The 27,245-nt window shown below is 29.6% G+C and overlaps 1 protein-coding gene and 3 long non-coding RNA genes across 10 annotated transcripts in view; 3 read left to right on the forward strand and 1 right to left on the reverse strand.

Annotated features, from left to right (window-relative positions):
• Positions 1 to 1,291, reverse strand: part of LOC149881395 (uncharacterized) — a 2,406-nt gene extending 1,115 nt beyond the window's left edge. Inside the window, exons 1-2 of the long non-coding RNA XR_016445532.1 lie at positions 447 to 1,291; positions 279 to 356 (exon numbers count right to left, since the gene is read on the reverse strand). This is a non-coding gene — a long non-coding RNA (uncharacterized LOC149881395). The remainder of the gene's footprint in view (positions 1 to 278; positions 357 to 446) is intronic.
• The window catches only part of LOC149881393 (zinc finger BED domain-containing protein 4-like), a 155,807-nt gene that overhangs the window by 14,144 nt on the left and 114,418 nt on the right, over positions 1 to 27,245 (forward strand). The gene's annotated exons all lie outside the window — the stretch shown is intronic.
• Positions 1,901 to 9,898, forward strand: LOC149881396 (uncharacterized). Of its 7 annotated transcripts, none has more exons than XR_016445527.1 (4): positions 1,901 to 2,325; positions 2,469 to 5,516; positions 9,317 to 9,387; positions 9,731 to 9,898. It is a non-coding gene; the product is annotated as an uncharacterized LOC149881396 (long non-coding RNA). The 7 variants fall into 7 exon arrangements; XR_016445528.1 differs by lacking the exon at positions 1,901 to 2,325 and adding an exon at positions 6,841 to 8,971 and having other exon boundaries at positions 3,651 to 5,516; XR_016445526.1 differs by lacking the exon at positions 1,901 to 2,325 and adding an exon at positions 6,841 to 7,400 and having other exon boundaries at positions 4,883 to 5,516.
• On the forward strand, positions 15,578 to 16,166 carry LOC149881397 (uncharacterized). Its single transcript, XR_016445397.1, has 3 exons — positions 15,578 to 15,721; positions 15,811 to 15,887; positions 15,979 to 16,166. It is a non-coding gene; the product is annotated as an uncharacterized LOC149881397 (long non-coding RNA).

Below are 27,245 nucleotides of genomic sequence, written 5' to 3' on the forward strand. Positions count from 1 at the left end.
TTTTATGACTATTTTTCATATTCTTATTAATATTAATAGTCTTATGATTCCTATTATTATTAATTTTCAAATGTTCTTATTATTTTTATTCATAATGTTAATAATATTATTGTTATTATTCTTAACATTCTTCTTTTTATTGTTGTGAATCTCAGAAAAAATTATAGTTTTCATTAACATTATTGTTGTTATTAATAATGTTTTTATTATCATTACCTTGATAATGTTAATATTATTATGGTAATCGGGCTTGTATGTTCGAATGTAAAAAAGGTTACCTAATTACTTTGAACAATCGGGTGAATTCTTTTTGCGGCGCAATGATTTTTGCCGTTTCTTATAATCTTTCTGAGATTCTAGTTATTCATAAAAGACATGTTTATGATATTTTAAAACAATAACAAAACATATATTTATAAAAAAGAAAAAGACAGCAGACGTTTTACCGCGCCCAAGTTGGTAATGTGGGATACAGCAGAAGCTCTGAAGTTTCCCTTTTTCTGAGTAGTATCAGCAAGATATTTTTCGTCTGTTTTCGAAGAGCAATGGCCGATATCTGACAATGCTGTTTCAAAGATGGATTCACACTCCAGCTCGTTTAAAAAGGAATCGTATCGATCTGTTGCGAATGAATCAAGTTCCAGCGGCTTATGTGTGCTATCAGAAGGATGTACTTTGTTTTTAAAAAACTTTGGTTTTCTGAATAAAGTTTTTATTTTGGAGAAATTCATTTTTTTTTCAAATAAATCTTTTTGAAGCTGCTTTGAATGAAATCAGTTAGAAAATTATTTTAAGAGAATCGAGCCTAATTTAATATGCGAAGGTGACGTCAAATTTTGACATTTCTAGCATCAACTTACTTTCATTTAAAAACATCGGAAAGATTTAGACTCGCCTGTAGTTTCTTTTCCTTTTGATTTCTCTTGTTTTGCTCTTTCCTTTTCTTCGTCTTTTTTTGCGTTCATTTTGCGTTTTCTTAAAGTTATACTTACCACAAAATAACCTTTTGCGCTCTTAAAACTAACAATATTTGACATAAATATTTAAAAAATATTAAATTCCCTTAGTTTTACAGTTCAAAAAAATTGAACACCGAAATATATTCGTATATTCACAAGACATTTATTTCTTAATATTGTGAAGGCGTTTCCTCTCAACACTCCTATGTGCTAATACCTTTTTATAAACTCTTACAAAGATTATAAAAAATGTTTTTTACAAATCTTGTTGTAAATTGAGAAAACAGATTGATTTGACACATTTCAGTTAATCTTGCTGGATATATATTCCCTGAATGATAATATAAATTAAAAAATGGTGTCATTTACTGTTATTATTACTTGACGTGAAATTGACTTGTCAACAATGTTGAAGACAGCGATATAAATATTTATGGCAATGACGTACAAACGACTTTTCTGTGAAAACCATCGTAGCAAAACATTTACACTTATTCGGTGGAGTTTCCTATTTCATCTTTTTAAAACGTAGTTTTTCATACGGAATTGCTACAGGTTTTTCCCGAGAAACCAAACGGTTATGCCCATTTTTAAATTTTTATCATGATTTCTTTGTTCAATTTTTTTTCTCACATATTGTTTTATCTTGAGCATTAATGTGATTCTTTTTCAAGCTTCACGTTTAAGCATAAGTAAATATAAGAATTGTCGTCTTTTAATTTGATAGCTTTTTGAAAATAAATTACTCAATTAGTAACGCAGTTTTGAAGAATATCGTTTAATTGAGATTTACGATGATTGATTTAACAGGGAAAACTTTTTTACTAAATATAAACTAATTAATCTGTATATGCTTTGTGATTTTTTAATACTTGACAGCTTTAAATTTACTTTTGTTGTTGAATTACCGCATGAACTCTTTTACACAAACAAAACGAACCAATTGTTAGGCTAGCCTTCATTCACAAAAGAAGTTTTGTTTTGAACAAAAGAGAAATTGAAGTAGTTTATTTTGAGAAACGGAAGAAGCAAAGAATTATTCAGAAGTCAAAAGAAATATTGATTAAAGTAAACGGAAGTTTTGGCCTCAAACAAGTAGAACGTATATTGAGATGTATTATACAGTGTCTCAAAAAATTATCCGACCAAACAAGTTTTTCCCAAAAAAATGTTTTTGCTCTAAATTATACTAAAAACAATGAATAGCGGTACTTACTTCGTCTGTCATTTTAATTCTATTGGGAATAGTATGTTATTTAGCGTTCATATTTTTTGACTCCTGCTTCAGTTGGTTTATTATTTGTCCTAAAAGAAACTTAGTATTGAATAGGCTTGTAAAAAAATTATCCGACCAAGCGACATTTAGGTAAGTTTAATTAATTTTATGTAAAATTTGTTGAAACATTTTAGCAAATTTTTATACAATTAATAAAATTGCATAACAAAAAACAGTTTATTTGTAGTAAAAAAAAAGTTTTGTATAAAAAAAAGGCTTCATGTTTTTTTAAGTAAAATGGTTGGAGGTAAACGTCACTGGACTGTTTCTCAGAGAAATTTAGCTGTCGATCTAGCCGATCAGGGTAAAACCTATCGTCAGGTGCAGCAAGAGATTGGAATTCCTCATAATACAGTATCCGACATAATGAAGAAGTATAATTTGATCGGAACAACAGCCACAAAAGAAGGGCAGGGTCGCAAAAAAAAAGACTTCTAAGAGTTTTGATAGAAACTTAATTATACAAGTCAAGAAAAATCGCTTCATTTCTGCTCGAAAACTGACTGAGCAAGCTGAAGAGAGTTATGGAACCAAATTATCCGCATCAGACAATCAGAAATCGTATCCGAGACCAAGGATTTCAAGGACGACTTGTGCGTAATAAATCATATTTGAGTAAGAACAAACCATATTTGATATAAGAAACACATGAAAAGAAGATTGGAGTTTGCTAAGTTCAAAAACATGCCGTTAAGTTTCTGGAAAAAGATCCTGTGGAGCGACGAATCGAAATTTAACTTAAAGTCATCTGATGGAGCCCAAAATGTTTCGAGAAAAGCCGCAGAAGACTACAAATCAAGCTGCGTGAGAGAAACTGTCAAGTATGGTGGCAGTAACGTGATGGTATGGGGTTGAATGACTAGGAAGCGTGTCGGAAAACTCCAATTTGTTGATACTATAATGGATCAGGTGCAATACAGAAATATATTAAAGCAAAATTTGAAGTCATCTGATCGAAAACTTCGGCTGGGATCTGACAATTTTCTGAGTACTGAACATAATTTGCATAATTTAGTTAAAAAACAGCAAATTTTTGTCTTAATTTTACTTAGGAAAAAAAAAAGCGTTTCTCATCATACCTTAACCCAAGGTTCTAGAATAACTTTAGCAGATAATAGAACTAAAATGGCAATTGAAGAAGTCTGGGAAAAGATTCAACCAGAACAAACAAAATCTTTAGTCGAATCAATGCCTAGACGTCTAGAAGCTGTAATCCAAGAGAAGAGAGGCCCAACAAAGTATTAAAATAACTGTTTTCTTATATAATAATTTGCTATGAAACAAATAATGTGTTTGGTCGAATATTTTTTCGACAGTAAAAAAACGACCTAAGTTCCTTTATTTTAAGACTGAAAACATTGTGATTCATATTTTACATTAAAATAAATAAAACTATATAAAAACATGTTCGTCTATTTTTATTAATCTTGAGTTTACCAAAACAGTCTAAATTTACGAAAATACATCACATTTTTAAGGAAAAATATTTAAAAAAATGTTTGGTCGGATAATTTTTTGAGGCACTGTATGTAATAGAATCAACTGAGGACAGAAAACAAAGTCTTTTTTCTTCAACGATTACTTCTTTGCCCAGGCCTAGCGAAGTAGTTCCAAGACCTTGGCCTTTCTCTAACCGAGGAATCGCCACACCCTCAACGTTAGCTCCAACTTCCACATATCTTTCAACGACGTTTTTGTGGTTCAGGAATAATTAGAGACATACCATTAAAATAAATAGTTGCAACCCATATTTATACAATGCGTGTATTTTAAAAAGATAGGGTGCAATTAGGCACACTTTCTGCACTTATATTTTATTTCAATTGAACTTTTGGCACAAGTCATGGAAGATCATAAAGCGATGGAATAGGAACCACTATCAAAAGATGCGCAGGGAATGTCTATAGCGAGCATACAAAAGATACAACAGAATGACAGCTGATTTCTCCTTTCTATTCTTTCAGTCACAACCCTTTTGAATCTCGATGACAACATTTTTTTATTACCCAACCCGTTGAAGTAAAAAATGAAAACCATTTCGCAAAACGTTATGCTTACGAGGTGCAGAGTGGATTCAGTGATCAGATTGCCCAAAGTGGGCACGTACGGCATGCGTAGAAAATGAACTTAACGGTCCACTTTATGAATGTTTATGCTGCAATGATCTTTTAGTGGCACCAAATGAAGACGGTGACTAATCTGTGACCAAATATTACAAAGCTATGATAAAATAAACACTGTTCATTTGTATGTTATTGTTTACACTGTATGCACCTTTCTTACATCAAAGTAAACTAGTAACTATTTTGAGGGCCGATCTGCCCCATCCCATTTCCTTAGCGTATGTCTTTAAAAGAATAAAGCAACAAAAGCCATGAAAAGAGAGTAGCGCGTAAAAAAATAAATCACCGTAAAAATCATTCAGTTTTGTTTGCACGTATTTCATTTTGTTTTTGTTGTTTTTTTGCCACTTCTTCATTTCAAGTTTGGCGTTATTTAACGGGCAAGTTTCGCCAAATCCATTCATGTCGTTGCTGTTAAAAGTAACATTCTTAAGTTAGTAAGGCTTGTTCAATGAAGACAATAAACAAAAATACCGTTAAAACGCTCAAAAACATTAATTAAAAATGTGCTGAATCGTTAAATCAAATTGTACATGAAATACTCATCAAGTGTAGCAAATATAATGAAGAATGGAGCATTAAAACGCCCACTATTAAACGTGTTTTGTTCGTTGTCATGGGTGCAAACGCTTTATGTCGCATGTGAAAGGTTCAAGATGGGTTGTCGTTTTTTAAATTCAAGTGAAATTAGATTAAAGGGATAAGTTAAAATTGGCGAATTTGAGAAATGGTAATGAACGTTTAGTTTTGCTTGCTGTTGCATAGTGTTATCATAAGTTTTGATTAATTAGGCACACTGCTGCGTAATCATTGTTTAGTTTAATCTAGCTACATTATTTGCGTGCTAGCTCTTTATGCATCACAGTTGTTTACCAAAAGGCAAAGCGAATAACGTGTAAAGTTTACATTCTTCTGTAAAAGTTGTTAGTTCAAAGAGAAAACATAAAAGTCGCTAGAGTGTTCGTCTTGACAGCTCATAGCATAACTAATATGCAACATTTGTAACAGCTGTTCAAATTAATGACAAGTTGCTTTGCACGGACAAAAGCAAAGAAGTCCGACACTCTTCCCTTTTGTGATAGTAAAATTTACATAGCCGAGTGTTTCCACTTTCGTTGTTGGTTGCATGTCAAAAGAGTGGCAATTTGTATTATTCAGGTACCTTTAAAGGTTTAATCTAGAATTTTGAGAGCAGTAGGTGTAGAGTAGACCAGTAGGTAGAGAGTAGACCAGTAGGTGGAGAAAATAAGAAAAGTTTGAGTAATGTCTATCATTAAATTATGTCATGTGCGTGTATCACTACTTTGTGCACAGGTTAAGCCGTATGGTATTATGGATAAAGTGATATTTGCAGTCCCAGTGTCAAAACAAAATCCTTGAGTTTGACTCATAGCCAGCTGTTTGAAATCATAATAAGGATTTATGGGGACTAGCAATCAATGGAAACTTGATTTAAACATGCTATAGCTCAATTACATATGAGTTTTCAGTAACAGTCCAACAAACAATTTTTTTCCTAAAAGTTTACATTTTTAGACATGTGATCTTGAAAATGTTATAAAGATAACATAATGTAACAAGTCCATGTAACAATTTGCTTTGTCTAATCTCTGAATGTGCTAAAATAACTTTGTACCAATTTGGTTTCTTGATAACAAAGATGTAATTGAAATATCGCACAATATTGATCTCTCTGAAATGATTTATGTACATTTATTATAATTATTTTTAAATTGCAATATTCAAATGAGTCAACATAACTATGGGATTTAATATAAATTAAATAACAGTAGTTATTGCCTAATATACATAGGAGCTAAAATCAGGTAAGTTGCAGAGATTTGTAAACTAAAGTTTTTCCCATTTTGTCCACCTACTGGCTCTCAGTGCTCTTGTTGGAATAATTTAAAATTAAATTAGCCTACACTTATGCATTCAGAAAGGCATAAGTTGCCATCAATAAGTTAGTTTTTTTTATCCATTATATCGTGCAGCTCTTAGTAGTTAGACCAATGTTTTGAAACCATCTCTAAGACTATTTCGCACCTAAAAGACTGTTACTTACCTTTAAGACTTTTGGGTCTTTTAATTTTATTTTGTATACTCCTATTTTTCGCAAAGCCTGAGCAGCTCTTTCCTTTTAGAAAATAATTAAGCTTAAAATGCTAAGAATATTAATTTTTTTCATTCCACAAAAGTCTAAAACAAAAAAGTTATTTCTAATTTTAAGTTTGTTTTATAATACGTATGTTTTATTTTGAAAAATGAACATGTTCTTGCTTTTGATTAAGCAGATTTCAAATTTTAAAATCAAATTTTGGTTTAAATGTAAATTTGAAGTGAAATTTTTCATTAATGTAAAGAAAATTTAAAAAGTTGATGTTCAACTTAATCTTTTGAATAGTTAATCTTATTATACTTAAACTTAATCTTTGTTATAATTATTCTTACTAATAAACAACTTTTTTTACTTTAATTAAAGTGAGCACACATTCTGTTTGTACAAGAGACACATTTTATGGCAATGACATCAAGAACCTCTAAGGAATGTTTTTTTTTTATGTATAGCTATTTTTGTAAAATTTGAGAGTTACAAAAAAATGCATCTCTAATTCATAGCTTTGCATTGGTGATATGCAATGCAAAGTGTTATATTTGGTATTATTTTGCACAAATACAATACTTTGTTTAAATTAGGCTGGTATTTATGGGCAACAATAATATATTTTGATTTTCTGATCAAAATCTGTATATCAGTGATTTTTATGAGTAATAAAATGTGTTGTTATTTGACATGTATCACTAATAACTTTTTAAATGTTGTTTTTAACACTGTTAAAACTTTGGTGTTATGAGTACTAAATGTTTTTAAGAAATAGTGCGCAAGTAAGTTTTTGAAATTGTTGATTATAAACTTATCCTACTTTTAGTTTTAGCCTGTGTTCAGTTAAACTCCTTTAAGTTAGCTACATCAAGTTCAGGGTATTCATCTTGCATCAAATAACTTAACATCAACTCATGCTTGCCCACTTTTTTGTTAAGGTACTTGTTGCAAGACTATTATGTTCAAATGTACTTATGCTCAAATAATATTTGCTGCATGTTCAGATAAAATTAACTGTACGCTCAAATAAAATTTACTGTATGTTCAAATAAATTTTACTGTATGTTCAGATAAAAATTTCTGTATGCTCAAATAAAATTTACTGTATGTTCAAATAAAATTTACTGTACGCTCAAATAAAATTTACTGTATGTTCAAATAAATTTTACTGTATGTTCAAATAAAATTTACTGTATGTTCAAATAAAATTTACTGTATGTTCAAAAGTGATTGGTTTGATTATATCTGTTTATGCTGATAGGTTTGAAGAAGTAATGTAGACATAAGCTGTTTAAAATCAACAGGAGAAAATTTTATTGTTTTGTAAAGAAAGAAGTTACCTAGAAAAATGTTTTTTTGCATAATTATCTGTAAAGTAATGTCTCTAAAAAGGTAATCTAGTTAAAGAAAATGACTTTAAAACTATTAGAATAAAAAAAATTTTGGAATTGTGTATGCACGCATCCTAAATATAAGGATTTTAATTTTCAAACCATGTTAAGTTAAGCAATAAAATTTTTGTTGTTAGGGCCTCCTAGGATAACAACTAACCTTCAGTTAAAGTATAGACTGTTTGGCAACCATAATCAACATCCCACCTCTGCCCATCCAAAACTTAAAACAACTTTAGTGTGAATCAGCTATCAAACATACTTTCGCTTAATTTTGCTTATTAATAAAGCAAAATTATGCAAATAGTGAAGTGAAAATAAACGACTTCATCTTCCAGAAAGCAAAAAATGTTTCATGTTATTTGTTTTTAAGTCATTAGTATTGTTTTTGGTTTTACATAATTCAACTTAGTTGTTATTCTAATAATTATTTCAATGACAATAGGGCTGATTGTTATAAATAAATGAATAACATCAGATATAGCTGAAGTTAAAAACCTTTCTACTGGGCTGAGTATTATTTTTTCTGCCATTAACATTAAAATTTTTAAATTAAAATTAACATTAAAATTTCTTGTTGAAAGTTATCTTAACACTATTTTATGGTATGTTTTAGTTAAATACATGTAAATTGTTGCTTGTAAGTAAAAGGGTATCATAGAACTATCTGGTTTGTTTAAAGCTAATCAATAAGAAATATTAAGAAGTTGTTTTAAAATTATAGAGAGATCAGAGCTTTCACCCTTTCAGTTTACTGGATGATGTAATGATGAAGACAAGTTGTTGAATAATTTAGTGACAATGTCAAGTCGTTGGATAATGTAGGAAGTGTTAGTTGTCAATTGAAGTTGAGAGTCAATTTAAAATTAAAATTGGTTTTAGCATTCTTTAAAAGATTAAATATAATTGATGTTAAATATCATTTGGTAGCATTTTTAATTTCTTTTTTTTTTTTTCATGGTTTAAATATCTAGATTGCAAAGATACATTTGAGGATGTGGTTGTCAAGAGTGCAAAACAAACCAAACAAAAAATATTTAATTTACATTTTGAAAAAAGCATCTTCTTTTAACACATGGGCTTAAAAGAATTTTGCATTTCGGCCTACTTTCTTAGCAGTTTTTAGTTTTATTTTTCATCTCCGCATTTCATTTCATTTTATTTTAGAAAAACTGTTTTTAATACTATTCAGATGGAAATGAGGTCTGGGTATAAAAGAAATTCTGGTAATATATATTGATGACTCAAGTTATTTGTGGTGCTTACCAAAGTATATTCCTTACAACATTTTAACAGTATATCATGTTTGTATAGCCTTTAAAAACCCTCCGCTTATTTCTTTAACTACTGCTGTGAGCAGGGGAGTGGCAGTTTACATAAACTAAGCAGGGGAAATTTGGGACAAGCTTTTGTAAGCCTCAATTGTTATTTTTGTAGTAAGTGTAAAGGCGTTGTTTTTTTAGAAAAGAGTATACTTGCCAAAGACGTTTGAAAGAAGGTTAATGATAAACACAAAAAAGCAATATCTGACTCAGTAAGTAAAGCAATTAATGTATTGTAAAACACAGATATGTTTTTTCTTTACTTTGTTGAAATGGTCTTGTTATTGTAACATACATAATACATACATGCATACATACATACATACATACATACATACATACATACATACATACATACATACATACATACATACATACATACATACATACATACATACATACATACATACATACATACATACATACATACATACATACATACATACATACATACACTTTTTAAGTTAATTGTACCGCTCATAATATCTTTAAACTGGTAAAAATAATCCCAGTGTTTTTATAACCCTCTTAACAATTTTAATGTTTTATATTTAGAATACTCGTTTCAGAAAATCGATGTTTTTTAATAGTAAAATTCATCTTTGGGAAAGCAGAGATATCCCACTGGTATTTGATTCATTCGTAGTTGACCGACACGATTCTTTTTCAAATGAGCTGGATTGTAAATCTAACTTTGAAAAAAAAAATATTTCGTTTTAAAAATATTTTTATCTTAAAGTAACTTCCACTTTAAGAAATAACGAGTTTGACTGAAATATTTAAAGGAGAGTTAACTCCTTTAGTTTAATGGTTTACAAAGAACTAAACACCAAAATATATTCACTAAGTCATTGTTTTTTCTGATTTTGCGACGGTGATATTGTTATTACGATTCTTCTCAACACTCCTAAGTACTAATATTTTTTTATAAACTCTTACAAAGTTTATAAAAAACTTTTTTTTACAATGTTTTAGTTTTGGTCACTGAATATCTTTTTCATATCTTCTCAATCTAATTTTTTGTAAAATAAACGGGATACTTTCACACAGGATTTTAAATTAGTTATAAAGTTTTATCTACCTAAAAATAATAGTGTTTAAAATTTTGATAATCTTATACTCTGAAAGATAATGTAAATATACAAACGCGATCTTTAACTGTTTTTAATCTTATTATTACTATTAATATCGTTATTATTTCTTTTTCTATTAATTATTTTTCTATTTACATCGTTTTTAATATTATTAATAATAAAGTTTATGATTGTTTGAAACTTCAGACAACAGCTAAAAAAACTTGGCTGAAAACCTTAAAACGATCTTTAAATCAAAAGTAATAATTACATCATTATCGCGAAATCTTTAAATTGACATCACTAAAACGTTATTATACATTGGCGCTGTTTCTATTCGTTAAAATCTGCAAACGTCTACGAAACCTTAGGAGCAATTAGCAATGATGATAATAATAATTATAATAGTAATAAAAGAACGATAAGTATAATAAAAATAAAAACAATAATAACAACAATAAAAGTTTTAAGTAGAAGATTAAGAATGATAAAGATGGAGTTCAATATATATATATATATATATATATATATATATATATATATATAATATATATATATATATATTGAACTCCATTTTTATCATTCTTAATCTTCTACTTAAAACTTTTATTGTATATATAATATATATAATATAATATATATATATATATATATATATATATATATATATATATATATATATATATATATATATATATATATATATATATATATACAGTAGCGTCCAAAAGTAATTGGACAAACACTTTATTGGTTATATTTTTTCATCGAGTTTACATTTTTAAATGAAATTTTGCATAAGCATGTCAAATTATACTACAATTATGAAAAAGAAAACAAAAATCCTAATTTGGGAGTAATTACTCAAATTTTTAATAAAAGAATGGAAATGATTGGCTCAAAAGTAATTGGACAAACTAAATATGTCGTTTAAAAAAAAGCTCTTTCTCAACAAAGGATAAATTTTCAGCATTTTTTATGAAGATTTCTGTTAAATAATACACATAATGTTACATAGTGTTATATTCTGTTACATAATGTATATAATCTGTGCATAATCCTATTATTTCGTTGGAAAACCTTTTGCCACAGCGACAGCATTACATCAACGTGGCATTGAATGAACCAATTTAAATAAAACATCAATTTGTATTTCCTCCCAAGTGCGCTTAATCAACTCAAACAAATCATGCTGATTAGATGGTTTCCGAACACTAATTTTTCTCTCAATATGTTCCCAAAGATGTTCGATTGGGTTCAGGTCCGGAGATTGTGACGGCCATTCCAAGATACGAACTCTCTTTTGAGCTAAAAATTCCGTGACTAGCTTGGAGGTGTGTTTTGGATCGTTGTCGTGTTGGAAAGTCCAACCACGCAACATTTTGTCTTTTGCATGTGGCAGCTTTATATCTTTGATTATTCTTTTATACATGTTTTGGTCCATAATGCCTTGAAATCGATAGATTGGACCTACTCCATCACGGCCAAAACATGACCAAACCATTATTGAACCACTACCATGCTTTACTGTAGGAACTTGGTACTTAACATCATTTCGAACACCTATTGGACGTCGAACATATTTAACACCATCAGGAACAAACATATTAAACTTTGACTCATCACTCGATAGTATTTTCAACCATTGGTTTGCTGTTCAATTTAGATGTTCTTTAGCGAATTTTAACCGTTCTCTACGATTTTTTGCAGAAACAAAAGGTTTTTTAACAGGTTGATGGCCAAAAAGGTTGTTTTGTCTCAAGCGACGCCTTACTGTTGCATAAGAGCAAGAATTTTGATGTGACTGAGTAAATTCTCTATGAATTTCTTTAGCACTCTTGCGCGGATTTGCCTTTGACGATCTTACTACAACATTATCTTGGCGAAAAGTTGTTGATTTCGGGCGTCCAGACTTCATTGAAACTTGGAAGTGACTCCGTTGTTGAAAAACTTTTAATGTATAACCAACTATTGATCGCGGAATGTTCATATCTATTAACATTTGCCGCACAGTCTTAACGTTATTAGATGTATGTACAATCAACTTTTTCAGTGCCTCGCTTAAATATTTATTATGTCCCATTGCAAATTATTGATAATTGAATGTTTTTATAAAAATCTGCCTTCAGAAAAAGAAGTTAAAGTAGTCTAAATTATATCAAACTTGGTAGAATTTAGTTTGTCCAATTACTTTTGAGCCAATCATTTACATTCTTTTAGCAAAATTTTGAGTAATTACTTTCAAAAAGGGATTTTTGTTTTGTTTTTCATAATTGTAGTGTAATTTGACAAACTTACGCGAAATTTCATTTAAAAATGTTAACTTAATGAGAAAATATAACAAAAAAGGTGTTTGTCCAATTACTTTTGGACGCTACTGTAGTTGATGGCGGAATGTCAAACGACATTTCGCCCCTAAGGACCAGTTTGGTTTTCGGCCAAATAAGTCGGTAATGATGTTTTACCAATTATTTTTTTTAAATAAATACGTTGTTGACTTGAAAGCAACAACAGTTTGTCGCTTTATTTTCTTACTGAATTCTTTTTTTTTTTTTTTTTTTAAACATGATCTTATTTTTTAAGTTGAATCTCTGTTGAAAAAAAAAAAATAAAGATCAATTTTACCAAAAAACTTGTAATTTTTCTCGGAAAATAGACGAAAAATAGTTAAAATATGCATGAAACGCCCTCTGGCGGTGGTCATAGGTAATAATCAAGATCAAAAATGAATTTCTCGACCCCAAAAACCCCCCATATACACATAAAAAAGATAATATAACAATGAATAAAAAATCGAGTTTTGAATGAAAACGATGTAATGGGAAAAAATCATTTTTTGAAAAGTGGGAGACTCGAAAATCGAGATAATTCTAAGCAACTTCGAAAATCGAGACAATTCTAAGCAACTTTGGTGAAGGAACCATAGGTCTATGGTTCCTTCACCAAAGTTGCTTAGAATTGTCCATAGAATCATCCTAGGGGGCGGCTCTAATCGGCAAAAAATTTGGCCCGCCCTAATATATATATATATATATATATGTATATATATATATATATATATATATATATATATATATATATATATATATATATATATATATATATATATATATATATATATATATATATATATATATATATAAATGCAATGGATTCTAATATCGTTATATAATTATATAACGATATTAGAATCCATTGCATTTAAAGTAAGGGCTATAATGTCTGATGGAGCAAGCCCAATTATAAAATTCTATAATATTCATAAACTGGAAGACTGCAGCAATATCGTAGATGAAGTAGATCACTAAACATGGAACTATTGTGCTCCAGGCAGCTAACAAACTAGTCGGTATTTTGTATTATATAATATTTCAAGTTATGCTTGTACTAAAGCAGAAAGTAAATGATCTCTATTTCTATATCGCCATCCGCGTTATTTCTTAAACTATTAAGAATGTCTTGCTATAGAAAGTTAAGCTTAAAACTTGGTTTTATTGCTGCTATCTTTAATAAGTAAAAGGAAGTTAATGTGACTGGTTAGGCGAGACTAAAATTTTTCGACGAATCCGGACAGACTTTAAGAGAATTAAATTTCTATTGTTTAAAACAAAAATTATAACAATGTGCAACTGGCATGGTTAACGAAAAAACAATAACGTTGCACGTCCATCTTTAATACTTCCATGATTAAAGATATCTTAAACTGGCTATACTTAAAGACGTCTCAAACTGGTTATTCTGACAGATGTCTTGTTAAGATGTCTTAATGAGGTGTGGAAAAGCCGTCTTAAACACGTCTTTAACCAGTTGCAAACGTGTAGAAGAGTTGAAGATAAGTTACATACGTCTTAAAGTCGTCTCATGTTAAGTCGGTTTCTACCAAAAATGCTTGTTACGAAAAATAAGAAATACCTCAAAAACAGAAAATATATGCAACATTTCTTATTTTATTAATTATATTTAGTATTTTATTATACCCAAACCAAGCGACGCTCATAATATGTAGTGATAGACTCTTTCAGAGTTGAAATATAGTTACGATTAAAAATGTTTATAATAATAATAATAATAACAACAATGATAATAATAGTAACAAATTATAGTAATATAAATGATAATAATAATGTTAATAGTAATAACTATATTAATAACACAAATAACAATTATAATAATAATAAAAAAATAATAATAATATTAATTTAAAAAACACTAATAATAACTAAAAAAAAAGTAACAACAATAAGAGTAAGAATAATTTATTAAGAATAATAATAATAATCAAAAAAATAATCAAAAAAATATTGAAATCAATAATAATAATAATAAAAATAATAATAATAACAAGAAAAATAATATTATTAATATCAAAAATAATAATAACAATAACAATAATAATAATAATAATAATAACAATAACAACAATAATAATAATAGAAATAATAATAGTAATAATAATAACAAAAATAATAATAATAATAATACTAATACTACTATGATGATGATAAAACTTTAACATTGTAGCATTTAGCTACATAAACTTTTTAAAACAATTAAAATGTCTGTGTATATGTAACTAAATCAAAATATTTTTCTCACGTTTATGTTGTATACGCTTAGATTGGAGAGGATATAAAAAATCTATCCAGCTAGCAAAACTGAAACATCATTTATAACATTTTCTCAATATGCAACAAATTTATTAAAAAATATTTTTGCAACTTTTGTAAAAGTTTATAAAAAAAATATTTGTACTTAGGAGTGATGAGAATAAACGTCATCACAATATTAGAAAAAACAATGTCTTTGTGAATATACGATAATATTTTGGCATTCATTTTCTAGTGAACCATAAAACTTAAGGAGTTAACTCTCTTTTAAATATTTATGCCAAATATCGTTAGTTTTACGAGTGCAGTAAGTTACTTTTTCGTAAAAATAAAATTAATAAAACGAAAAAAGGCGGGAAAAATGATAAAGAAAAGTAAAGAGAAAACAAACAGAAATCAAAAGTAACTACTAGCGAGACAAGATGTTTTAGATATTTTCAAATAAAAGTTATTTGATGCTAGAAAGGTCTTAATTTGACGTCACCTTGATATGTTACATTAGGCTCGTTTGTCTTAAAAAGTTATTCGGTTTGAATCTTTTTTAAGCAGCTATTTAATTAGCGAAAACTAAGATTAAAAAATTTTAAATTTTTCAAAAAGAAATCGTTAAAATGAGAAAACTCTTTCGAAAACTAAAATGTTTTAAAAATAAAATAAATCCTTCGGAAACACTAGTGGTGGATTCATTTGCGACCGACCGCTACGATTCGTTATTAAACGAGCTCGATTCGGAATCGATCTATGAAACATACATGTTAGATAATGGCACATGCTCTAAGAAAATAAATCAAAAATACTCTACTGAAACTGAGGAAACGGGAAACTTCAGAGCTTCTGCGGTTTCAATCTTTTTAGAATTGGGCGCGGTAAATTGTCTGCTGTCTTTCTCTCTTCATAAACATATTTTTTTAAATTCTTGTAAAATATCTATAAGATTTCTTTTATGAATTACTAGAATCTTAGAAAGGTTGTAAGGTGCGCTAGTCATTATGCACACCAAAAAGAATTTCACCGATTATTGAAAGGGATTAGGTAACCGTTTTAACATTCCAACATGCACGCCGTTTTACCCATCTCCCTTCCCTTTCACTTCTCACAGTTCACGCTTTTCTTCTTTTTTTAGATCGATGATCAACGACCCGAAAAAATTATAACGACCCGATGATCAAAAAGCCGAAACTAAAACATTTTCTTATTTTTTTTATTTGTTCACTTGTTCAATGTTTTACTAATAAGTGTTTATTGGTTTTCTTTAAAAATAACAATAATATTAATATATAATTTATATTAATATCAATATTAATATAAAAATTAATAAAAACATCAATAAAAAATACAAAACTAATGTAAAAAGTAACAAAATAAAAATAATAAAATTGATATTATTAATAATAATAAAATAATAATAACAATTACATAAATAATAATAATGACAATTATAATAATAAAATAAATACTAATAATTTTAATGTATATATAATTATTTTGAAATGTGAAAATGGAAGCTAAAATATTTTTGCTATTGCCTTTCATATTTTTTCTGTAGTTAGCTTTTCTTATATGATATCTCTGTATATTATATTTGGTCTAGGAATTAATTCGTGCGGTTTTTAATTGAAAATTGAAGGTTTATTTCAAAAACTAAATGGATGAATACATTAATGAAAATAGTGTCCATCGCTAGTCACTACTTTTGCCCATTTTTCCGGCAATTTACGAATTCCGTGTCGAAAAAATGCTTCATCCTTAGAAGTGATCCAATCAGAGACCCATTTTTCGATATTTTCTGAAGAAGTGAAGCGCTGTCCAATCAAATCGTTATTCATGCAATCGAACAAGTAGTAGTCAGAAGGAGCAATGTCCGGAGAATACAGCGGGTGGGGTAACACTTCCCATCCGACATTTTCCAAATAGTTTTTGACAGGTTTTGCGGCATGTGGTCGAGCGTTATCATGCTGAAAAATGAGTTTATCATGTCTGTTACCCCAATCTGGTCGTTTTATGACCAGAGCTTGCTTCAAATGCATTAATTGTCGTCGATAACGTTCTCCATTAATAGTTTCACCAGGTGTCAGAAGCTCATGGTACACCACACCTTTCATATCCCACCATATACACAGCATAACCATTGCACAGTGAATATTCCGTTTGGGTTGTGATGGACCTGGTTCACCTGGCTTTACCCAGGCCTTTTTTCGTTTAGGATTCTCGTAATAAATCCATTTCTCATCACCAGTAATTCGATGCAAAAATCCCTTTTTTTTCTGTCTTTCAAGCAGCAATTCACAAATGGTCTTTCTTCTTTCCACGTCTCTGTCTTTCAATTCATGTGGAACCCAATGAGACATTTTTTGAATCATACCCATGGCTTTGAGGCGTCTGGAAACTGTTGATTGTTCAACTCCTAACGATTTTGCAAGGTCCTCTTGCGTTTGACAAGAATCCTGATTGAGCAATGCTGCCAATTCTGCATCTTCAAATTTTTTCGGCTGTCCTGGTCGCTTTTGGTCTTCAAAACAAAAATCACCACTTTTAAACCGTGCAAACCACTTCTGACACGTTCGCTCAGCTAGAGCATGGTCACCACAAACTTCAACCAAAATACGATGACTTTCGGTAGCACTTTTCTTCAAGTTAAAGTAATGAAGAAGAATCCCCCGCAAAAACACTTTATCAGGAACAAAAATCGACATTATCAGCTAAATTAAAAATAGTGTTGTTTACGCTTAAATCAAATGATTTATAATGAAAATGATGCGCAATAACAGTGATCTTCGCACGCATGCGTGGCTAAACGAAGCGCTGAGACAATAAGCTAGTTTCGTAATCCCTTGTCAAACCGCACGAATTAATTCCTAGACCAAATACTATGTGCTGGTATTATCAAAATTTGAAAATAGTTTAAGCTATTTGGTTTTAGGGAAAATACGTGATATTTAGTTAATGGGGAGTGTTTTCCTATTAAGGTTTATAATTTTTAAAAGTTTTAACTTATTAGATGACAAAATATTATATAAAATTGAAAGTTTGAAATTTGTGGCTTTATGTTAAGAATTTATTTAGTTAAATGGCTACGAAGTCCTACATACATACATACATACATACATACATACATACATACATACATACATACATACATACATACATACATACATACATACATACATACATACATACATACATACATACATACATACATACATACATACATACATACATACATACATACATACATACATACATACATACATACATACATACATACATACATACATACATACATACATACATACATACATACATACATACATACATACATACATACATACATACATACATACATACATACATACATACATACATACATACATACATACATACATACATACATACATACATACATACATACATACATACATACATACATACATACATACATACATACATACATACATACATACATACATACATACATACATACATACATACATACATACATACATACATACAGACATACAGACATACAGACATACAGACATACAGACATACAGACATACAGACATACTTGCTAAAAAAAGAAACGCAGAGCAAAAGAAAAAGAAAAGTGCTTCTCTTCATAGGTATGTTGTATATTCTGGAAGTGTAAAGAAGATAAACTCGAACCGTACAGTGTTCTTATGTAATGTCGATTGTCAAACCATTTAGTTGTAAAGCATATACTTCTAAAGGAAGTTGCCTCATTAAAAGAATGTGAGTTAAGAGTGTTATCTTTGTGGTCTCAGAAAAATGAGCACGTTATGAACGCTTCTTTCATGTTCAAGAAATAATGAAACGTTCAAGAAATAATGAAGTGACATTAGACAGATTCATAAAGTCTATTTTTAAACCATAGAGAAGCTTTGAAGCTTGCTATGCTTATTGTTGGAAATACTTTTGAAGTTAGAAATTTCAAGAAAGTTTTAGAAAAGGCGGAAGAAAGTTTTAGAAAGGAGGATCTTACTGACTCTATATAAAAAGGAGAAAAGACAATCCCTTCAAAAGAACATACATTAGAGAGGTTAACCTCAAAAAACATTGTTGATGATCGACGATGAAAGTTCAAATAATCTGGTATTACTCTTACAAGTTTTTTATTACGATGCCATTATTTTTTTCAGAGTTTAGACGGTGGAATCTGACTCAAATACAATTGTGTGAACTACTGATCTCAAAATATAACTGGACAGCGTATACGGGAAAATTTTTGAAGCCTTTTTCGGTCTTCCATGAAGGCGGTGGAATTAACAAGCGGTTATATAATAATTAAGAAACTGATGATAATCAAGTTTTATACCTTAAGCTCAACTATTGATAAGTTTCAAATAAAAATCTATTATTTTTTTTGTTTAGAGTAATATTTACATAACATTTTTTTCAGAATAACTATAACAAAATGAAATAGAAATTCTAAGTGAAACTAAGTACAAATTTTAATCTTTGTTTGTTTAAGGTTTGTTTAATAGTAGTGAAGAAAAAGTTTTTTGCTTGTGCTGAAAATTTCAAATACTTAGCATAAATTATATTAATTAAATTAAATTAAATTAAATTAACATAAATTATATTTATTATATAATTTATGTACCTTTTTGTTCTTAACTACCCAATGCCGTATGCTAGAAGGTTAATAACACACCAGCATGGTAGGCAGCTGAGTTTCTTTTTAAGGTGAATTTTTTTTATGTATTAGTTTTTCAGATAGGCACTACAAAGTCATTAATGCTGCATGAATTATTAGCTGAGCGCTGTGAGTACACACAACTCAAAGGTTCCTTCTAGAGTTATTTGGTTATATTGAGGTTGTTATGTATAAATACTATACATATATATATATATATATATATATATATATATATATATATATATATATATATATATATATATATATATATATATATATATATATATATATATATATATATATATATATATATATATATATATATACAGCTATTCACGAAAGTTTAAACAATTGCAGAATTTTCAAATCTAATCTTCGGTTTTTCTTGAATAAAAATCTAACGGAAATAGATATCAAAATAATTATTTTTCCAATTTGGTAAATAGGTTATTTGTTAATAGAATAAAAAAAAGTAGGCTTTGACTCATTACCGTTTACTCAGAAATTTCATTAAAAGGTAGGTGATACAAATTAAGAGGTTTCACAAAAGTTTAAACGATTTTATTTAGGATCAATTATTTGCTAATTAATTGATAAATCAATTTTGATAAATGAATTTATCAATTAATTAGCAAATAATTGAGTAGTTTTTCAATCAAAAAATTCATCACAACATCAGGAAGCTTTTAATTCATTAAAAATCAACTTAAAATATTGTGAATTTAAAATTAATTTCAATTGCGTGCAAATGGGTCGAAAATCAGTTTCTAGTGACATCAAATGGCAAGTTATTGGTATGGCAAGGACAAAAAATCACACAAACGTTCAAGTAGGCAAAATACTTCACGTTTCTGAATATTGCGTTAGAAAAACCATCAAAACCTGGGAACTTACCAAAGATGTCTCCGACATGCCGCGTACTGGGAGACCATCCAAACTCAGCAACCGTGACAAAAATGGTATATTCAGAATGAGCAGAGAAAACCCCAGACTCAGCTACAAAAAGCTAGCACAAATCTTCAATTAGTCAAAAAATAATCCAAAAGTTAGCAGAGAGTTCGTGAGACAAACATTGTTAGACAAAGGTATTGGAACGTACAAAGCTGCTAGAAAACCTATTCTTTCAATCACGGATAAACACAAACGATGATTGTGGTCCAAAGAAAGGCTGGACTGGTCTGTAGAACAGTGGGCAAACGTTATTTGGAGTGATGAAGCTAACTTTCAAGTTGTAAACCGCAAGGGAAGAATCTATGTCAAAAGATTTTTGCAACATCGTCGACAAGGCGGTGGAGGTTCGGTTGGCATCTGGGGATGTTTTTCTCACAAAGGTATAGGCTTCTGTGAGCTGTATGAAGGCCGAATTAATCAATACACCTACAAGAACACATTGGAAACGTGTTTAGTTCCATCAATCAGACACTTGTATGGCAGAAGCAAGCAATTCATCTTTCAACAAGACGGGGCTTCAGCTCATTCAGCACACTCAATCAAAGAATATTTTTTGAAAAAAAAGTTCAATGTGATGCACTGGTACCCTAGATCACCAGATCTCAATCCAATCGAAAATATTTGGTCTTGGATCGACAATCAACTGACATACCATGAAATTCAATCAACTCAGCATTTAAAGCAACTTTTGAATGAGTACTGGCTGAAGGTACCTCGCGTGATGTGCATGAAATTTGTTGAATCAATGCATAAACGAGTTTATCTTTGCTATAAAAATAAAGGAGGACACTTCAAATATTAATTTGGCTTTTTTTTTCATTTTTTGTTCGAATGTTGCAATTCGTTTAAACTTTTGTGCTTCTTATTTTTCCTATAAGATTTTTTGTAATAGCTTTTTTCTAACTAAATATTAAAATTTTTATAACATGTTCATATTCATTTTAAAGCTAATTACTTTTTCTTTAATAAATAAAAAAAATTAAGTCGATATCATTTTACAGTTTTTCTTTATTAAACAAAAACCAAACATACTTGATAAAAAATCTGCAATCGTTTAAACTTTCGTGAATAGCTGTATATATATATATATATATATATATATATATATATATATATATATATATATATATATATATATATATATATATATATATATATATATATATCGCAAATCTTATCCTGTAATAAAAGTATTTTTAATCAGTTTTGAATATAATAAGTTTTGTTCACTGCTTCCTAAGCTTTTTTTCCAGTCAGTTGGCAAGTTTGTTCCTTAGCCATGCCATAAAGATGTATTGGTGCATAGTTTTCTGAAATAAGTTTAATCAGTGCAAATAAATGGTTATCAGTTATGAGGTGAGTGTAACATATGAGAAGTTTGTTCATTAAATATTTCTATATTCAAAAGTTTATTAATAGATTATGGATTTTTTTAAAGGTTTTATTATGTGCATTTGTTTTTTAAACTAGCTATGATGATCCCTTACCTTTAAGGGATAATTAACATTTTAAGATGTAAATTTATCTGTATCATACATTTTTTGATGACATGCATAATTTTGATAGTGTTTGACAACATACATAATGTATGTTAGTACCCTTAAGTATATGATTTCCCTTACTAATTTGAAATATATATTCTCCTAATAATTTTTAAAGTGGTTTTGAATCACAAGTCAAAAACAATTGACTAAATTATTGAGAGCTGGAATATAACAAAGAATTATATGTAAGTAAAATAATATTCTTATTAGATGTTACATCCATTAACTACATTCATGTATTAAATAGTCCTAGAAGGAACCTCTGACTTGTGTGTAGTCACAGCATTTAGCTAATTGTTCATGCAGCATGTACAGATCTGGTATCTTGCTACAAATATTGAAAATATAAAGTTTTTCAAAGTTGTAAGCAGACACCACTCCTTGCTTACCATGCAGTTATGTTATCAACCTTCTAGCTTACTATATCAACCTTCTTACGCTATTAACCTTCGTTATCAATATTATATAGCTTACGTTATCAACCTTCTAGATTACTTCTGCATTGGGTAACTACGAACTAAAAGCTACATAAATCATACATATTAATTTATATAAAAATTGCACTTAAAATGTATATGGAATATTTTGAACTTTGATAAGTTTTTTTTTGATAAGTCGTTTGATTTTTTTTAGATTTTTCAAAACTTTGTTTGTTTATTTTTTTTCTGTTTATTTATTTTGGTATTTCTGTAAAGCCTTATAAAATGTACATCAGTCACTGCTACAAGCTTTGATCAATGCAATCTTGGGAGGCCACTTTTTGGCTTCAACTTTTAAAAAAAAAAAATAACAACAATAGAATGTGCTATCCAGTTATATTTTGAGATCAGTGGTGTCAACAGGTCACTGCAAAAATCAAGTGTTAGTACTGCAAACTCAATGTATTATAATACAAACATTCAGTCTTGTATTATAATACATTGAGTTTTTTAAATCAATTGGTTGTTTTATTTACTCAGATTGTTTTTCTGTTTTCTAATATATTTTAGAACGCTTATGCTTATGAAAACCTCATTCTTTCATCTCATTCAGAATCCAATCTTCAAGTTAGTAATGGTTGTATTTTTGTTTGCAAGTTTTAGTATTATCAAGTTTCAATAATCATCTTGAAAATAGAAATAAATGCATATGAGTAGATTTTTTAAGAAGGTTGCAGAAAATAAACATTGAGAGAGCTTAACTACATGTTAATTAAAATATCATCATTTATGTGCAACTGAGGCAAAACAACGCATTTAAAAATCATCACTCAAATTTGATCATTATATCTTTCGAGATCACTTGCTAATTCGCGGAGTGTTTTTGCTTTTAGTCATTAAATGAAAAAAATGTAACTTTTGCTATTTGACCTTTAACGGCATTTTCTCTTTAAAGTATAAATACGGTTAGCAAATAACAAAAGTAAAGACGACAAACGCATTTCGTTCAGATTGGGGTTGCGGGAGAAATAAAATGAAATAAAAAAAACTCACAACTGAGGGATCGCGTACATTTACCCTTTGGCTGGGCAAGTAAGCTGAGGTGGTGATTACTATGCTCTTAGTTTAACAAGGGTGTAGTGGCCGTGATTCTCATCAACAAAGCCAAAGAGTCCTGTCACTTTCAGTTTTTGCATGATCTGCATGAAGGACATGCACGTAACTTAGAAAAAAACGTTGCTCAGTTTTTTGTTATTACAAGAACTTTTTTTTTTTCATGAAATTTTGAAACAGGGATCTGAACTTACGCATTAAGTGAAATGCAAAAAAATTTGCACTCATTGTCCATAATTGATATGCTATGTTAATATTTTTTCAATACATTTTTTTGTAATTAAATGTATGTTTATATGTTTTATTCTTTACGAGTGTATGTAACACAAAAAATAGTAAGAAACATTTTAAACGTGTTCTTTTTTCCCCATTATTTTATTCTTACTAAAACATCTTAAACTTAATCCATGAAAAATTCAGATACCTAAGAACAGTAAGTCTATAAAAAACACAAATATCTAACAACAGAGTTAATCTATAAAAAAAATAAAACAATATTTGTAAGTTGCGGAAAAGGTCCGGCAGGACATCCCAGAATGCATTTTCGAACAATTCACAGGAGTTTCGCTGAAGTGGATAGGCGTTGACCAGTCCCTTTCTTTCAAGATATCTGTTAACGAATTTCATAAAAGTTGTTTCCTTTCACAAACTAGTGACGTAAATGCTGATTGTCAGTTGAACTAAGAAGGAGTGCATCATCACATAACTTAACTTTTCATCAAAATATTAAGATATTAAAACAAAGAAGCCACCCAGCCATTTGTGAAAGGGCTTGTTTGATTGGTTGCATTGAAATTTCTCCGGTAAACCTATAAACTTATCTCGGTAGAAAATAAGAGATTTGGTCTTTCTACTTCTTCTACTTCATAAATCCCAAAATCTGTGATTTTTTTTTCAACTTTTGAACATATACCATTCAACATAACATAAACCCATTTTTTGAAAAAGTTTTGAGTTTTAAATGGTTTTCACGTCATTGATTTTCTATTTCGTGCAACTGAAAAACAATTTTAACAGAAGTTGCTACCTAGTCCCTATAGAACATATATATAACATATACATAAAATTGGCTTGTCAACAGACTCTGCAATAGTGCTATCAAAAAAAAAAAACATTTGAAGCAAAAGTCTCATATTTTGACCATTTTGAATACTTAAAGTCTCGTAACACAGCAATAGCAAAGGGTTTTTAATTGTAATTTTGAACACATGGAGACGTACGTATGGGTTACAATCCCACTGATTTTCATTGAAGTGCTAATTCTTTTAGGAATGTTCTGGTAACTTTTCTGTTTCACGTGAAAAAGACTAAAAATCTATGAACCAACACCTCAAAGCCAAGTTATTTCCGCGGACGTAATGGACTTCAAAAATGTCACTATAGGATGTGGGCACGTGTCCCCTTCCACCCTATATAGGTGTAAATCTTTAATTGCTTAGAATGAATATAAAAAACTGAAAATTTTGAATTTAGCAATAAATAAACAAATGATTGTTTTATCTTTCTGATGTTAATTTCAAAAAGGTTTAGTTTAATTTCGATATCTAAATTATAGTCAGCATATAACAAAAAGACATTTACTGGATTTGTTAGCAAATGAGACTTGAAGCAGGTGAACAAAAAAAACTTCATCCTTCGTTCTTTTGCCCGAGAAAAAAGTTTGAGAATCTATTATTGTTTTTCAGTGAAAATAGTACTGATATTTCTTTGAGCAAACTGAATGGCAGTTTTTGTTTTTTAATGAAAAACGATAAACTATTTTTCCTGTGCCGACATCTTCCTCGTAAAACAAAAAACCGAGGCAAGATATCTATTTGTTTCCTGATTACTAACACATTTCCCCTGATACAACTACCGCAATACCTACCTTAAGCATGGATAGGTCTAAAAATCATCAACTTAAAAAGTACTAAAATGACATACAAAATTAAAAGAAGCGCTCCCAGCAAAGCACCCACCAGTAGCAGGTGATGAAAATAAAGGCGTGCCGGATGACGATAAACTTTTTAACTTTCTATTACTATAACGAATTGTCGGTAAGTGTAGTTTTAGGCAATTATAAGAAACGGTAAATGGTAATGCATAGCTTTGATTCCAGTTGCAAACCAGAAGGCATGATTCTGCTTGCCTCGTATGAGACAAATTCGTTTAATAGGATTTTGTTGGTAAATTTATCTTTTTCTTTCAGCTAAATCGACAGCTCCAACTGTTCTTTCAGGGAAATTTTTTTAGCATTTAAATCTTCTTTCGTTTCCTCATTGCTAACTGCATGTATGAGTTCTTGTGCAAAGTGTAGCAGTCAAGGAGAAAATTTATTTCATACTAATGTTCGCTGACAACATGTTTTTGAGGAACTGAATTGCAAACAGGTAAGTTTCTAAATATCTGGAAAGAAATCATATCTTTTTGATGACTTTTTTTTGGTTCTCATAAAGGTTTAAATTTGCAGCTTCATAGTTCAGCTCAAATTTCAATTCTCAGTATCTTCATTAATCTTCCCTTTATACTGATTTCATGTTCCTAAGTCTACCTCACCATTCAGCTCTTCCACTACATCATCCGTTTTAAGTTGATTTCTTTTCATGTAACGAACATCACAAACTGTTTTATGATAAGTATAAGCAATATGCAAGAAGAGTTTGATGCAAGCAGTTCACATCACCACCAAACTTTAGCATGATTGCTGCACCAAATGTAGTTGCTGCTACAACATCATTTCAAATACCAAGACCGTCTATGTGCTGTCTTTTCTCAACCTGCAAAACTACTTTCTTAAAAGGTAAGGACCTTTTGATGATTTGAAGGTTAATGACCTCTCCTTGGCCACGCAAATACAAATTGAGAAAATTTCTAACGGAGTGTATAGGATCTTTGACCTTTAGTTTAACCTCTTCAAAATGCCTCATGACCAGATCTCAAATATCTTGTTATCTTTTGGGGGCTTTGTACCCTTGAATAGAAAACCCATTACGCGCTTGTTGACTTTTTGAAAGTGTGTCAAATGGTTTACAAGCAACAAGTTCAACAACAACCTGTCTTTTTTAGCTTGGAAGGAAAAATCCAATCCTGGACAACAACTCTTGTTCTGATATTTGCTTCAGAACCATGGTTGTTGGAACTTGAATTGACTTCTAAGTAGATGCTAGTGAGACTTCAGATAACTCGTTAATCCACTTTTTTTTTTTTTGAGTTTAATGTTGCAATTAAAACCATAGACCTATAAGAGATGGACGTGCAACCTATTGTTTTACATCAAAGAGGCCGCAGAAATCAGCGAGCTATGCGAGTTTCCGACTCTATATTTTTACCCGTCAACAAAAAAGATTAATCAAAATGGCTGCCCACAGTTTTACAACAGAAACTCTGATCACGTGGTATTAGTTTAAACTTTTATGGCATTTGTTTAATAAGACTGTTCAGAATAAAATAACTACTTCATGAATTGACAAATTACTAAACAAATTACACCAAGATAAAGGAAATTAGTTGTCGGTACGAACAGATTTTCCAAGATAAACATTTGTAAATTTGGGTACTTTTTTTGTGTAATTAAAGTTTCGTCAATAATAAAGTAGACCTGTACGGAAAATTTTAAAATGACTAAAAAAAGTAGAGCGAAATCAAAAAAAAGCTTAAATAAATTTTTTTGTCAAGATCTGGTATCATTCAACTCCTTGGTCCTTCATTCACCAGGCTTAATTTTGTG

Source organism: Hydra viridissima, unplaced genomic scaffold (assembly GCF_058129835.1).
Source record: "Hydra viridissima isolate aposymbiotic clone 2 unplaced genomic scaffold, HvirCarnegie_v1 scaffold_12, whole genome shotgun sequence".
In the NCBI taxonomy this organism is placed as follows: Eukaryota; Metazoa; Cnidaria; class Hydrozoa; order Anthoathecata; family Hydridae; genus Hydra; species Hydra viridissima.